The sequence below is a fragment of the Tribolium madens genome, unplaced genomic scaffold (genome assembly GCF_015345945.1).
Source record: "Tribolium madens isolate multiple individuals breed KSU strain unplaced genomic scaffold, Tmad_KSU_1.1 Scaffold_91;HRSCAF=231;Tcas5.2_LG7, whole genome shotgun sequence".
NCBI classification, from domain to species: domain Eukaryota; kingdom Metazoa; phylum Arthropoda; class Insecta; order Coleoptera; family Tenebrionidae; genus Tribolium; species Tribolium madens.
Window position 1 is genome coordinate 5,002,961 of NW_025401063.1, and position 12,159 is coordinate 5,015,119.

The window sequence follows — 12,159 nt, forward strand, 5'->3', positions numbered from 1 at the left end:
AAGATGACATTATTCATGCAACAACTTTCTAATCTTGAGTTCTCAAACTTTGTTAACTGTTTAAACTTACAAACCTGAAACTACTTTTGGGGGTTACACAGCCAGTAAATTACCTTGTTTTGGCAAAATAACTAATTTTTGATTTGAAAAAAATAATACCTATTCCACACTTTTTCTTATTTTGAAAGACTAGATGAATTCTGATACTTTGGAAACAATATCTACGAATAAATTGATCATTTTTTCAAGAGAATTGGGTGTATGAAATCAAGTTCGTCTATAAACAGGGCCAGATTGGCCATTTTTTTCACTTGGGGTCCAAAAATCTCAGTTTTAAAATTCCAGCCATTAGTAGATTTTGGATTTTCAGGTTTTACAATCACTTCAAAGTAAAACTTTTCAAGCGAAAATATAAAAACACATTATCTAAGTTATCTATAAGAAAACATACTAAAGAATAAGTGAACGTTATTTTAGTACGTCAATAAGCTCACTGTAAAAAAAGAGAAAGAAAATAAGAACAAAAATGACTGTTTTATTTATCTTTATTATTTTTATTGTCATATTATTCCAATTTTCCATGTTTGTGTTTTTTCAGTTTTTAATTTATTTTTAGTATATTTTGCATAAAATATTCTACAAAACTCTAATACAATAGTTTAAAAATTAAAAAAAATACTCCTACTAATTAATCACTTTTCAATTTAGGTCCGGCTTTAAAATTTTGTATGCGATAAAAATCTTTCAACTTTTTTTTTAGAATCAGCCAAATTGAAATAGTAAATAGGGACTAAAATGCACCATTTAATCCCGCGAGTGGAGTTTGTTGCCTCGAGGGCAACAACCACTCAAGGGATTTAGGCACTTTAGTCCCGAGGTATATTCGCTATTTTTTGCACTTCCATAGCATTTATTTTATATGTAAAATAATTCCAAATTTGTTCGTGTCAATGTGACAAATTTGTAGTTGATCCCTGTAAACAGGGACTAAAGTATCAACTTTAGTCCCGGAAGTGCAAAAATTATATTATTGACCATTTTCCAAAGCCCTAATCAAGTGATTAACGATGAAAATAAAGAGCTGAAACCCATATTTCGTGGTTATTTTAAAAACTGGACATAAAAGTTATAAAAGTCCCCATGTTCTTTCAATTGTCATTGAGAACATAGAACTGAGTTACTGTCGTGGACCAAAAACAAACAAAATATCTTTTTTTCTCGCGTTATTTCTTATTAAGATTGGGTGATAACCGTAGCACAGAATTTTTTTTTAGTAAAAGATCTCAAAACTAGAAACTGAAGCTCCAAAATGTTTTTTTTAATCTACTGAAAAAATCAACATTCAGGAATTTTTTTTGTTTTTTTAATTTTTTTGGAGTAGTGTATTTTTATGTAATCTTGACAGAGGAGGGAGTAAATTTTTCCTTTCTGAAATTAGGGTGAAAAAACTTACTTTCTGTTAGGGTCATGGAAAAAAGTTATCATTTTAAGATTTCACAATTCCGTTATTGTCGGATCTACATAAAACGTTTTTGATTAAATTAGGAAATCTCGTTGTACAAGTTGGAATATCCTAAGAAGTTTGAATCTTTTGATGTATTACAAATTCCAATAAACAAATTATTTCATATTTTTTGCTTGGGAGATTCCGAAACTCAATTTTAATTTTTCGATTTGTGTAAGTACCTACTTAAGTTTTGTAAGCATTGTGCAATAAACATTTTATGGAGATACTTATCAAAAGTAAATAGAAGATATAAAAATGAGAACTATTTTTACAATCATGCCACATGAGAGTTTCATTTATGATAAAATCTTTTTATGTCAGATTAGGTATTCTTATTACAGACTCTTTATAAAAATTACGCCAACACAAGTAATAAAAATCAACAAATGACATTTTTAATGATGGCAATTTTACTATTAGACATTTATGGTTTGATAGTGTTGATTTCTGAAAATTTAGGATAGCTATATCATGTGTTCATTAAGTTTTTCATTAGGAGTGTAGCTTTCATCTAGGCATTTATGGCGTATATTTTTTCTCCGTACCTCGCATCAGGTGTGAGTTTGGACTTTGTAAGTTGGCTAATCAAGCATAATTTTCGTTTTGTAAACGTGTTTGTACATCTCAAGCTCCGTTTAAGCGAACCAAATTAATTAAGTGCCACATCTCTGCAAGACATACCTCCTAGGCGGGACCCCCAACCCGAGCATGAAACTAACTAAAATCATATCATTTTCTTTTAACAGAAACGTCCTATAACAAGCATTAGTGACTTAAATACAAATCTCTGGTTTCGGTTAAATCGGCAATTAGTGGATAAACCGGCGTTGCGAGACGTTGGCGGCTGGATAATTGGATAAAAATAACTTTGAACTTGCGAACTCTTCGTCAAAAGCGACATGAGAATATGTTAGAACATTGAAAAAGTCGCCGACAATCTCATTGAAAGTACAGCGAATTAATATCCATGACAGGTTTATTCGTTGTATACGCAAAACGTGCATCAAATCACTTCCTTTCTCTTCGATAAATAAACGACCAGCATACAAATGCTCCAGAGCGATTTTCCCTTTTTCGATCAAATAATCAATCTCGAATATTATGCAAATTAATTACTCAAGTTTTTTTACATTCCGTCGCAATTTTAGATAAGAACCGTGACTGAAATTAATAAATCATTCATAAATATGACAAATTAGAGTAGATTTTCTGGTAAGTAGTCGCATCCTCTTTTTTCAACTCTCTACGGTACATTTTGATAAATAACCGGCAATTTATTGAGAGCTAAGCTCAAACTTCCCACGTTTTAGTTTTGTCGAACAATGATTTAAAAAAAAATACTAATCTTTCTAATTTAATCTTTATACAAACGTCTTTGAAATATTTTACAGGTATGTTAAAAAAAAGTCACAATCATTTCATTTAATAAATATAAAGCAGGGTTTTGAAAAGATTAAAAAAGTTCCAAAACAGAAGGTTCGAAAACTTCAGAATTCAAGTAAAAAAATAACAATTCTCTACTGCTCCATCTGTATGCATCGAAAGAATCATTCGAGGAATTAACGATGTTTATTCCAGGGATTTATTCCAACAGATTGATTTTATTTCCGAGGGAATAAAGCATCAGTTTATTCACTGTTAGAAGGAAAAAAGTTTCTCAAATTATTTACTTCTCTCTTTTATAATTTGTATGGTCTACAATATAATTTTTTCATTCTTGAATAGTGATATTAGTAAAAGTAAGTTTTAAGTAATAAGTCATTTATTTAAATCAAATCAAAAATAAGCAAGATATAGCCTTGAATTTTTTTTATTTATAAGCATATTATTTTTAATAATAATCGTTAATAACCACATTTAACATGTTTTTATTTTATTTACATTTGTCATGAGAAACTCACATAAAATTTGTTTTACTATACAGGGTCTTTCAGAACTCGTGCTCCAGAGAAAATTTTCAAGTAAGATAAGAGACCAGGAACATGGAAAAATAAATTTTAACATTTATTTTTTGATATTTGACATTTTATTATGTCGATTTAATGTTACTAATGATTTTCCGCTTCCTTATTTCCTTTGCCAATAGCCTGTAGCAAAAAAAAAATTGGGAAATTATTTTTCCAACAGAAATTGCAAAATTTGTATTACCATAACTCAAAATTTTTATGAATAGAATTTTTTAAACATTTTTTTCCATGTATCTTACCTTACATGACATTTTTCTCGTATAAATCATCTACAGCAAGAATATTTATTTACATATGTAAATTTTGGTTTGCTTATACTAGTAACACAAAACTATAATTAGCAAATTCATGTTTATTATATTTTTTATGTATCAGCCGTTCTCTGCCTATAATAAATAATTGATAGAATAAATCTTTTAAACTGTTACACCACCAATCTAGATCTTATCTTCAAAATCACGTTACTTATACAGGTATTAAGATACTTAAAAAGTTAAATACGACACATTTTAATTGGAACAATAAATTTATTGTTTTTTTTCTAAAGTTTCCCTGAACTAGCATATTCTGTCCCAAAGGGTGGCTACTCACGGTCCGAGCGTTCGCTTAACGGTACAAAAACAGTAAACTTCCTGAGGAATTAATTAGCGTTGGCAAAAAAGTCGTTTTTTCGTCTGGTATCATGGGAAGCACGTAAACTTACTAAATTTAATTACCAAATAATTGGAGCGAATTGACCCATTCCACGGAATTATGCAAATGCAGAGCGCCAGTTAAAATATTTGTTGTTTGGTTTCGCCGAAAATTAGCGTCGATTGGATATTAGAGATGTTAAATAACAGTTATGGCGTTATTTATGTCTTGGACTTGGTGATGGTGCGTGCTTTAATTCATCTCAGTGTTTATAAAGTTCACTTGTAATGTATTCGAGTGAACGTCCGTTCGCTCGCGATCAACGAACGCACTTCTCGTACTTGGAGAATTCAGCCGGAAATTCAAGTGTCGTTCTTCCTGTCTTGCCAGAGTTTGGATAAGAGAAAATTGGAGGTTGGCGAGGGATAGATGAGGGGATAATGCTCTTTTACTTTCAGTCGATTAACTCGAAGAAATTGCACAATTGCCCATAATCGTGAAACTCACGCTTTTAGCTACTTGAAAATTATGTCCGTGGCTCCGGAATTGCCTTTTTCTAGACTATTCTGACGAAGATTTATGGGAAACACTCTTCGTTTTCTAGGAGATGGGCAAGTTGTTAGATGATTCAAATCGCCCATGGAGTGGAATTTTATTGCTCTTACATCCCATTTTGTAAAATGATTCAAACATTTACATCAAGTTCGAAGAACTTATTCCTTTTTATTCAACTAAAGGTCTAATAAAGCAAGTGCCCACTTTGTTACAATTGTATAAAAATGTTTTTTTCAACATATTTACTAAATAAACAGAAAGTATGGAATCAATAAACGTTTTTTGCTTAAGTACTTATTTTTTGAAAAAACTAATTGATAAATGATAAAATACTATAAAAATATGACGTTTCTCAACAATAAAATTATTAGATTTTTTTGGTTTTTGAATTCTACAAAATTTTAATTTCTTCTAATGACAAGCCACTAAAAACTTGTCATTTTTACAAAAAAATCGCACACCTCAAAAAGAAAATAAAATTTCATTCTCAAAACACGATCACATTTTTTATCGAATTTAATTTGTATTAATTAATAAATAACTAATTTAAAAAATGCTTGTTTTTATAATACTTTTTCTTCTAGAAAATAACTGTTGTACAGTAGAAAATCGGCTTTTTCAATAAGTTAACACAAAATGTTTTCCCGATTTTTGTTAAATTGATTTCAATATGTAGGAAATGAAAAGTTACAGGTAGAACTTAGAACATAGATCTTATAAACAATCTAAAAAATTTAAATCCACCACTAATGATTTTAATCTTAAGAATCGTAGTTTTAAAACGTCAGTTATACTTTTGAAAAGATATTTTCCAAAATTGAAAAATCTACATATTTATTAAGTAGAAGTATCAAATTTTTATTTAAATTTCTTTCACAGTCACAATTTTTATGAAAAACTTCTCCAAAAAAAAAATTACGATTGACATCCATTTTAAATAAATATTTTATCGAAAAAAATTATTATTATACTTTTGAACAACCTGCATATACAGGGTGCGCCAGAACTCGCGCCCCAGAGAAAAATTTCAAGTTAGATAAGATAACAGAAACATGAAAAAAATTCAATCTTCAAAAAATTGTGCCATTTATTTTTTGAGATTTGACATTTTTTATGTCTATTTAGTGATACTGATGATCTTGCAGTTTTGTTATAATTATTTAGTAAAGGTACAAAAATTTTGCCAATAAAACCCACAAATAACATTAAACAGAGTTACAACTTCCTTATTGTTTCTCCTCTTCTAATAGCCTGTAGCAAAAAAACTTGGAAAATTATTTTTCCAACAAAAATAAATTGAGTCATAATGCAAAATTTAAACTCTCATACCTTCGGAATTTTTATAGATAGAATTTTTTTTAACATCTTTTTGCATGTTCCTGGTATCTTACCTTACATGGCATTTTTCTCTGGAGCGCCAGTTCTGGCCCACTCTGTAGTATTAAATAAAATGAAATAAAATAATAATAGTATATTATGTTATTAGGAGTAAAATTTATGTTTATCTGGCGAAGCTAAACGTTTCAGCTGAGCCACATAAACTCATTTTTACTCCGAATAACATATACTATTTTATCTGCAAACATTGCAAACATATTCAAATCGAGAGTAAAGAGCAACACTATAATTAGCAAGTAAATGAACAAAATAATCAGGACACTTTGCAATTTAACTAGTGGATGACTAGTGCAGTTGGTAGTGCAAAATGAATGTTGACTGCTGATAATCTACAAGGCACCTTTCCAGAAAATGCTGAAGCAGCGAAAGAGACAACATTGGTAAATGTCATGGTAAAAGCAAAAACAGCAAAATACTGAGTTTTTACTCCATGCTCCTTGTGACATTTAGTCATAAAAGAGTCATTTTTCTGACATTTGCGGATAAAAATATTTATTTAAATATTTTGAAATATTATCGATATTCACTCAACTGTAACAAATACAAGGTGTTTATAAAAAACAGAGTGAGAGCCGATTTTATTATCTACAGTGGCCTTAGTCCGGATTAACCGGCAATCCGGATTAGCGAGACTACTGTAACTACATATTTTCATGAAATTTTTACAATACCCTTATACTCTAAACACCCTGTATTAGTTGATAACTTGACTTTACCTGATAACAATATTTATTAGATAGTCAAGATAAAAAAAGTTTTTCAAGTAAAAATAGTACGGTTTTAATAGAGTCATCAAAAGCTGTGCCTTTTAGACATGGGCACTTGTGTTTATAAAATGGCATAGTTGATTCTTATCAACGGTACATTTATTTGATAGTTCTTTTATAGCAATATAAACATACTCAGTGAGACTATTTATATCAATTAAGGATTAGTACAAGTTGTAAACATTAAGTGATTTAACATCAAAGTACCTTAATGAAACAAAAACACTAATTTAGTTATAAATCGCTTACAGGTGTATGACAGGTGGTTCAAATACACCGGATAAAATTATTACCATCAAAAAAATTATAGGAAAGAAATTTTGACCATCTTGACCACCTTTTCTAGTTGTAAATACGCTCAAATATCCGGTAATAAAATCGAAAGTGATTACCCAATCCTCATCACCCACAGCTTCAGTAATTTACATAAAGTTCAGGTTCAAGTGTGAAGAAAATCCGGCGAGTGCTTTCTCTCCGTTAATCAAGCATTTAGACCAATTGAAACGCAGTCACGAGAAAAATAAGACATTATTATAACCACGAAAAGTGAAGAAAACAACACTATTTTATTAAACCATTCCCAGTGTAATTGGCGGATTTATTTCCAGTAATTGCGTTAATTGTGTGACGTTTCTTTTGCATCCGTTCATGAGATCATTGACGTATCTGAAGAGTCAAGAACAGGTGACTTTCTCTGGTTTCTAATGTGGGCAAGGCACTTGACATAATCCGATCATTTGTTTGTGGCTCACTGATACAGAATTGGTCAAAACAATTATAGAGAAAGCCTGAATTCTAATAAGATTAAAAGAGGAGATTTCATCGAAACCGCAAAGCTCTTCCTAATAAGTTTTTTATTTTCTGGTTGATAGAAATTTGAGAGAAAGTGAGAGTGATCGGGTGCAAATGATCGCGTCAAAAAATCTCCCAGTTATGCAAATTGCCGAGAAACCAATTTTTCGCGCTTTTATTACTTTCAAACTTCCCACTTGTTATAAAATCTATTAAATCCCAGCAAATTACTCAAGTCCAAGCAACACTTAAGATAATTTGAGCGACTTAAGCCGCATTCACTTATCATCGTCCACGAAGTAATCAATTGCGAATCCTGTTTTGATCAATTTGTACGCGATCGTGACAATATGACCGGAAATATGTGAATGGTGGCTTGAAACCGGATATTACAAGACCGTAAGGTTGGTAGAACCGAGATCAAGGCCGATTTTTTTTTCACTAGATTGACAGTTAATTTATTTTACAAATAAAATCAATTTTATTGACCCGATGATATAAGGAGGGTTTTTGATCACGAAAAAACGTCACGCTTTTAATGATTAATTAATTTTTTTCGACGCTCCTTTATGAAGCTGTAGCAAAAAATCTACTTAGTAGTCAGTCTCATGTCGGTCTCACAAATATTAGATACAGCTTGCGTAATGGAAGAAAATCTCTTCAGAATGTTATTGTACGGATCAAAGCTGCGTTTTTCTCATAATTCAGCGGTGCAATTTGCTCAAATTGTGCGAAAATTGTGCTCTCTGCACCAAGACAGTGGAGTCCGGAACAAATTGTTTTTTTTTTTGTAGTTTCATTACCTGCAACTTACTCAGCATACAAAAGTGTTTGAAGAATCTGTTAAGTTTTCTTATATAATTCTAAAATATACAACTTTTCATTATCATTTAATTGTAAGTTTTGTCATTGCATCTTCTTTCTGGTTATTTACAACGTTTGTCCACATTTTACCAAATTTATCCTCGTTTTCGCGTTTTATTCCAAATTATATTGGATACTTTATTTGATGCATTTTAATGATAATAAAGATAAATCAAAAACTAGAGCTGCCAAAATAAGCTAATTTACTAGCGGTATCAATGTTGAAGTTTGAAAAAAACGACTTTATTTTCAAAGACCGAAATCAGTTTTGTTTGCAAATAATTGAAATTCTTCTAAATACAAAGTTCTAATTCGAAGATCAGAACTATATCTACAGAATGAATATAAGATATGGAACTAAGCGTTTTTTTAAATCATTTTCCAGAAAATAATAATTAATATAAATTAAAGTAACAAAAAAATGTGATCGTATTTTGAGAACGAAATTTCGTCTTGTTTTTGAGTTACCTATGCTTTTTTTTTGTCAAAATTGCAATTTATGTGAGGTGACCAACCGCCCTGATTTAGCAAGGACATGTTTAGACTTTTATTGTGTTGTCCTGTTTTACGTTTATGTCCTGATTTGTCCTGATTTAAGGATAAGTAAACCTAAGTGTGCAGTTTTTGAAAAAACAAAGTGTCTTTCAAGTTAAAAAGTTTTCTTTTTAACGTCATTTCAAATGTGGTCATTGTAAAAAAAAATCACCTTACTGAAAGTAGAAACGGTTAAAAATCGCTTATAATGAGCAAATGAAATATTAATTTAGATTGTATAGATTTAAAAAAAAATTGCAGAAAATAAAGGGACTTTCAAAGCAATTCATACAGAAAAAAGATTGAAATTAACGCTAAACAATAAATTAATAATGTTAATTATTAGATTAGGGTCCAATTTTTTTTTATTTATATTTTGCGTTCTATACGTATTCTTATTATATTTAAATTTCTATACAGTTACATTGATAAGACCTATTTAATTTGTTATTTTGTAATCTGGAACACAGCTATAATTATTATCTTTAATAATGTCCCGATTTTCAATTTGCTGAAGTTGGTCACCATAAACTTGACGAAAATTTTTCTTTGAAAAAATTAAATATAAAGTAGATAGTTATAATCCTTAGATCATAACCTTCATGAGAAAGATGGTTTTATAGTGTAGAACTTTTATAGTGTAGTGTAGAATTCAAAAACAAAAGAAAATTTCGAAAAAATTTATTCTTGATAAAACATTACCTACATTTTTATAGTACTTTTTTGCATAGTGATTATAAAAGTTGAATTTTCATCACGATTAATCGTTTAGAAATTTATACTTTTTTAAACGATTTCTATAGTTACATTTCTATAATTATTTCTATAGTGTCTATAGAGATTTGATTTGATTTATCAAATTGATATCTTTTTGGTCTTTGGGGTTCTTGGGAAAAATGTTGCTCAAAGTAGAACTCGTTTTGAAAGTCCTTTTTTTCATTCAACTGCAAATTCGTATGACTTTCAAAACTAGTAGTACATACAAATTATCATTCATCAGTTTTTCCAAAAAATAAATAGTTTAAACAAAAAACGTTTAGTGCCATACTTTTTATTCATCCTGTAAAGTAGAAGCAGAAAATTTCGTGATTTCGAATTCTTTTTCCAGATAACACATTTATTTTACGAGTATACTGCACTGGTATTTTTATCAAGTTCTGTTAGCACTTTTGTCCTATGATTTATTTATTATGTTTATCCAAGTTTAATGTGAACGAACAACCGTTGTGAAGTGTTGAAATTATAAATTTGTAACGGGTAAAACGGCAGCTTAACGTCTTTTGGATGAGACTAACCAAACAGTTCAATTATAAATTGCAAATAGGTAAAGTACAGTTTCAACATGCTCTAATGGACAGCTAGTTGTATTTGATGCTGATTCAGGTACCTACATATGAACAAAAAATACTCATTTTACCTTTCTTTGAGCAATTATTTAATAATGTCTCAAAGAAACATTCGCTTTCGCTCGTGATTATATTTTTTGTGACATTTCTGCCAGTTGTGGCGTTTTCTTTGCCATATATACCACCATCGGGCGTGTCCATCGTACTCTTCAGATCCTGGCCTTGCGGAGGATGTTCGAGTACTAATTACGTCCCAGAAATAACCTTCTATAACAGTATTTAAGTTTTTTGTGGGCGTTCGGTCTAAGAGCATCAGGAGCAATTAGAGCCGTATTACATCCTCCGTTACCATTCACTGGACGATGGATTAAATGATGGAACACGTGGTTAAGTAGCGATCAATTTGTTGAATCGGCGAGTCGAACGACACGAAAGTAACGTAATGACGTAGACGTCGTAGTATGAAATATTTATTATGTACAGAAGCTATGCTGTTTTTATTCAGCCAGGTCGTATCAATGAACTTTAATGACTCCAAATTGCCGGTCTTATTTTAATTAAGAGTGCAACATGTGTAACGGTCAAACGATTTATTTTCAAGTGATAATCAGCGAACGAACGCCGGCTTCTGATGCTTCTTGGATTTAACGATGTTGTTAATATAAATTGGCAAATTAGTAACGTAATGTTTATTTGCAAGTACATTTGCACAAATGGTTAAGTAGCTGTTATGGTTTTTGTTTTTGTGGGTCCACTAACGGATTTTCTTAACAAATATAATTTAAAAAATAACTACATATGCAGGGTGAAACCATATTCTACATCGAGAAATAACACTAATTGAAAAAATATAATAGTCAGAGTAAACTGTCGGAAAATAAACGCTTTCAATGGCTCACAGTCCACAAAGCCTGTAAAATTTTATGAAAATAACTCAAGTGGTTTCAGAGAAACCAGAAGATTTTAATTTTTATCATGAAACTTTATCACCCTCTTTACCCGCAACAAAGCTTTATAGTTCTATTTTTTAATTTTAATTATTTTTTGCTGCAGGATATGTGGTTGCAATTTTTTGCAATATTAATAAAACACCCTGTATATATTTTGCGATGTTAGGTTTGTAATAGTTAAAAAATAGTAAGCAAATAAGTCTGGAATATGGAGTAGTTGAAATACAAGTTTCTTTAAAGTAATGAAAATTTTATTTTTCTAGAAATCTTAGTTCTTATGTAACATATTTTTCAAAATGGTGTTTCTGTCAAAGAAATCAAATTATTTCAATACAAAATCGAGCAAAATACAGGGTTTCTTATTAAATAAACATAACTTTCTATTGTAACAAATTTCTGAAACATCCTGTATCCTTGAAAATAGTTTTCTGTGTTTTTTTTTTGTATTCAGGTATACAAATTTTTTAAATATTTTATATTATACAGGTTGCAAACAGTACAAACAGTAACTTGAAATTTCCCAAGTCAAATTAAAGCGATTTAACACCCTGTACAAACATGGTGAACAAAAAGTATAGAACCTAACGTTTGTTGCATAAACTAATTACTTTACGAAAAAAATAATTAGTACTTTATCAAGTGGGTACGACACATATTAGATCGTTTTTCAAGAATAATTTTTTTCGAAACTTCTTTTAATTTTTGAGTTTTTTTTTAATGGCAACCCGCTATAAAACCTTTTTTTCACAAACTCTGTGATCCAATAAGGATTACATCTGTCATTCAATTTTTGTCTAAAAAAATTTTTATATAATTTGCCATTTTGAAAAAAAATCTAAAACTCCA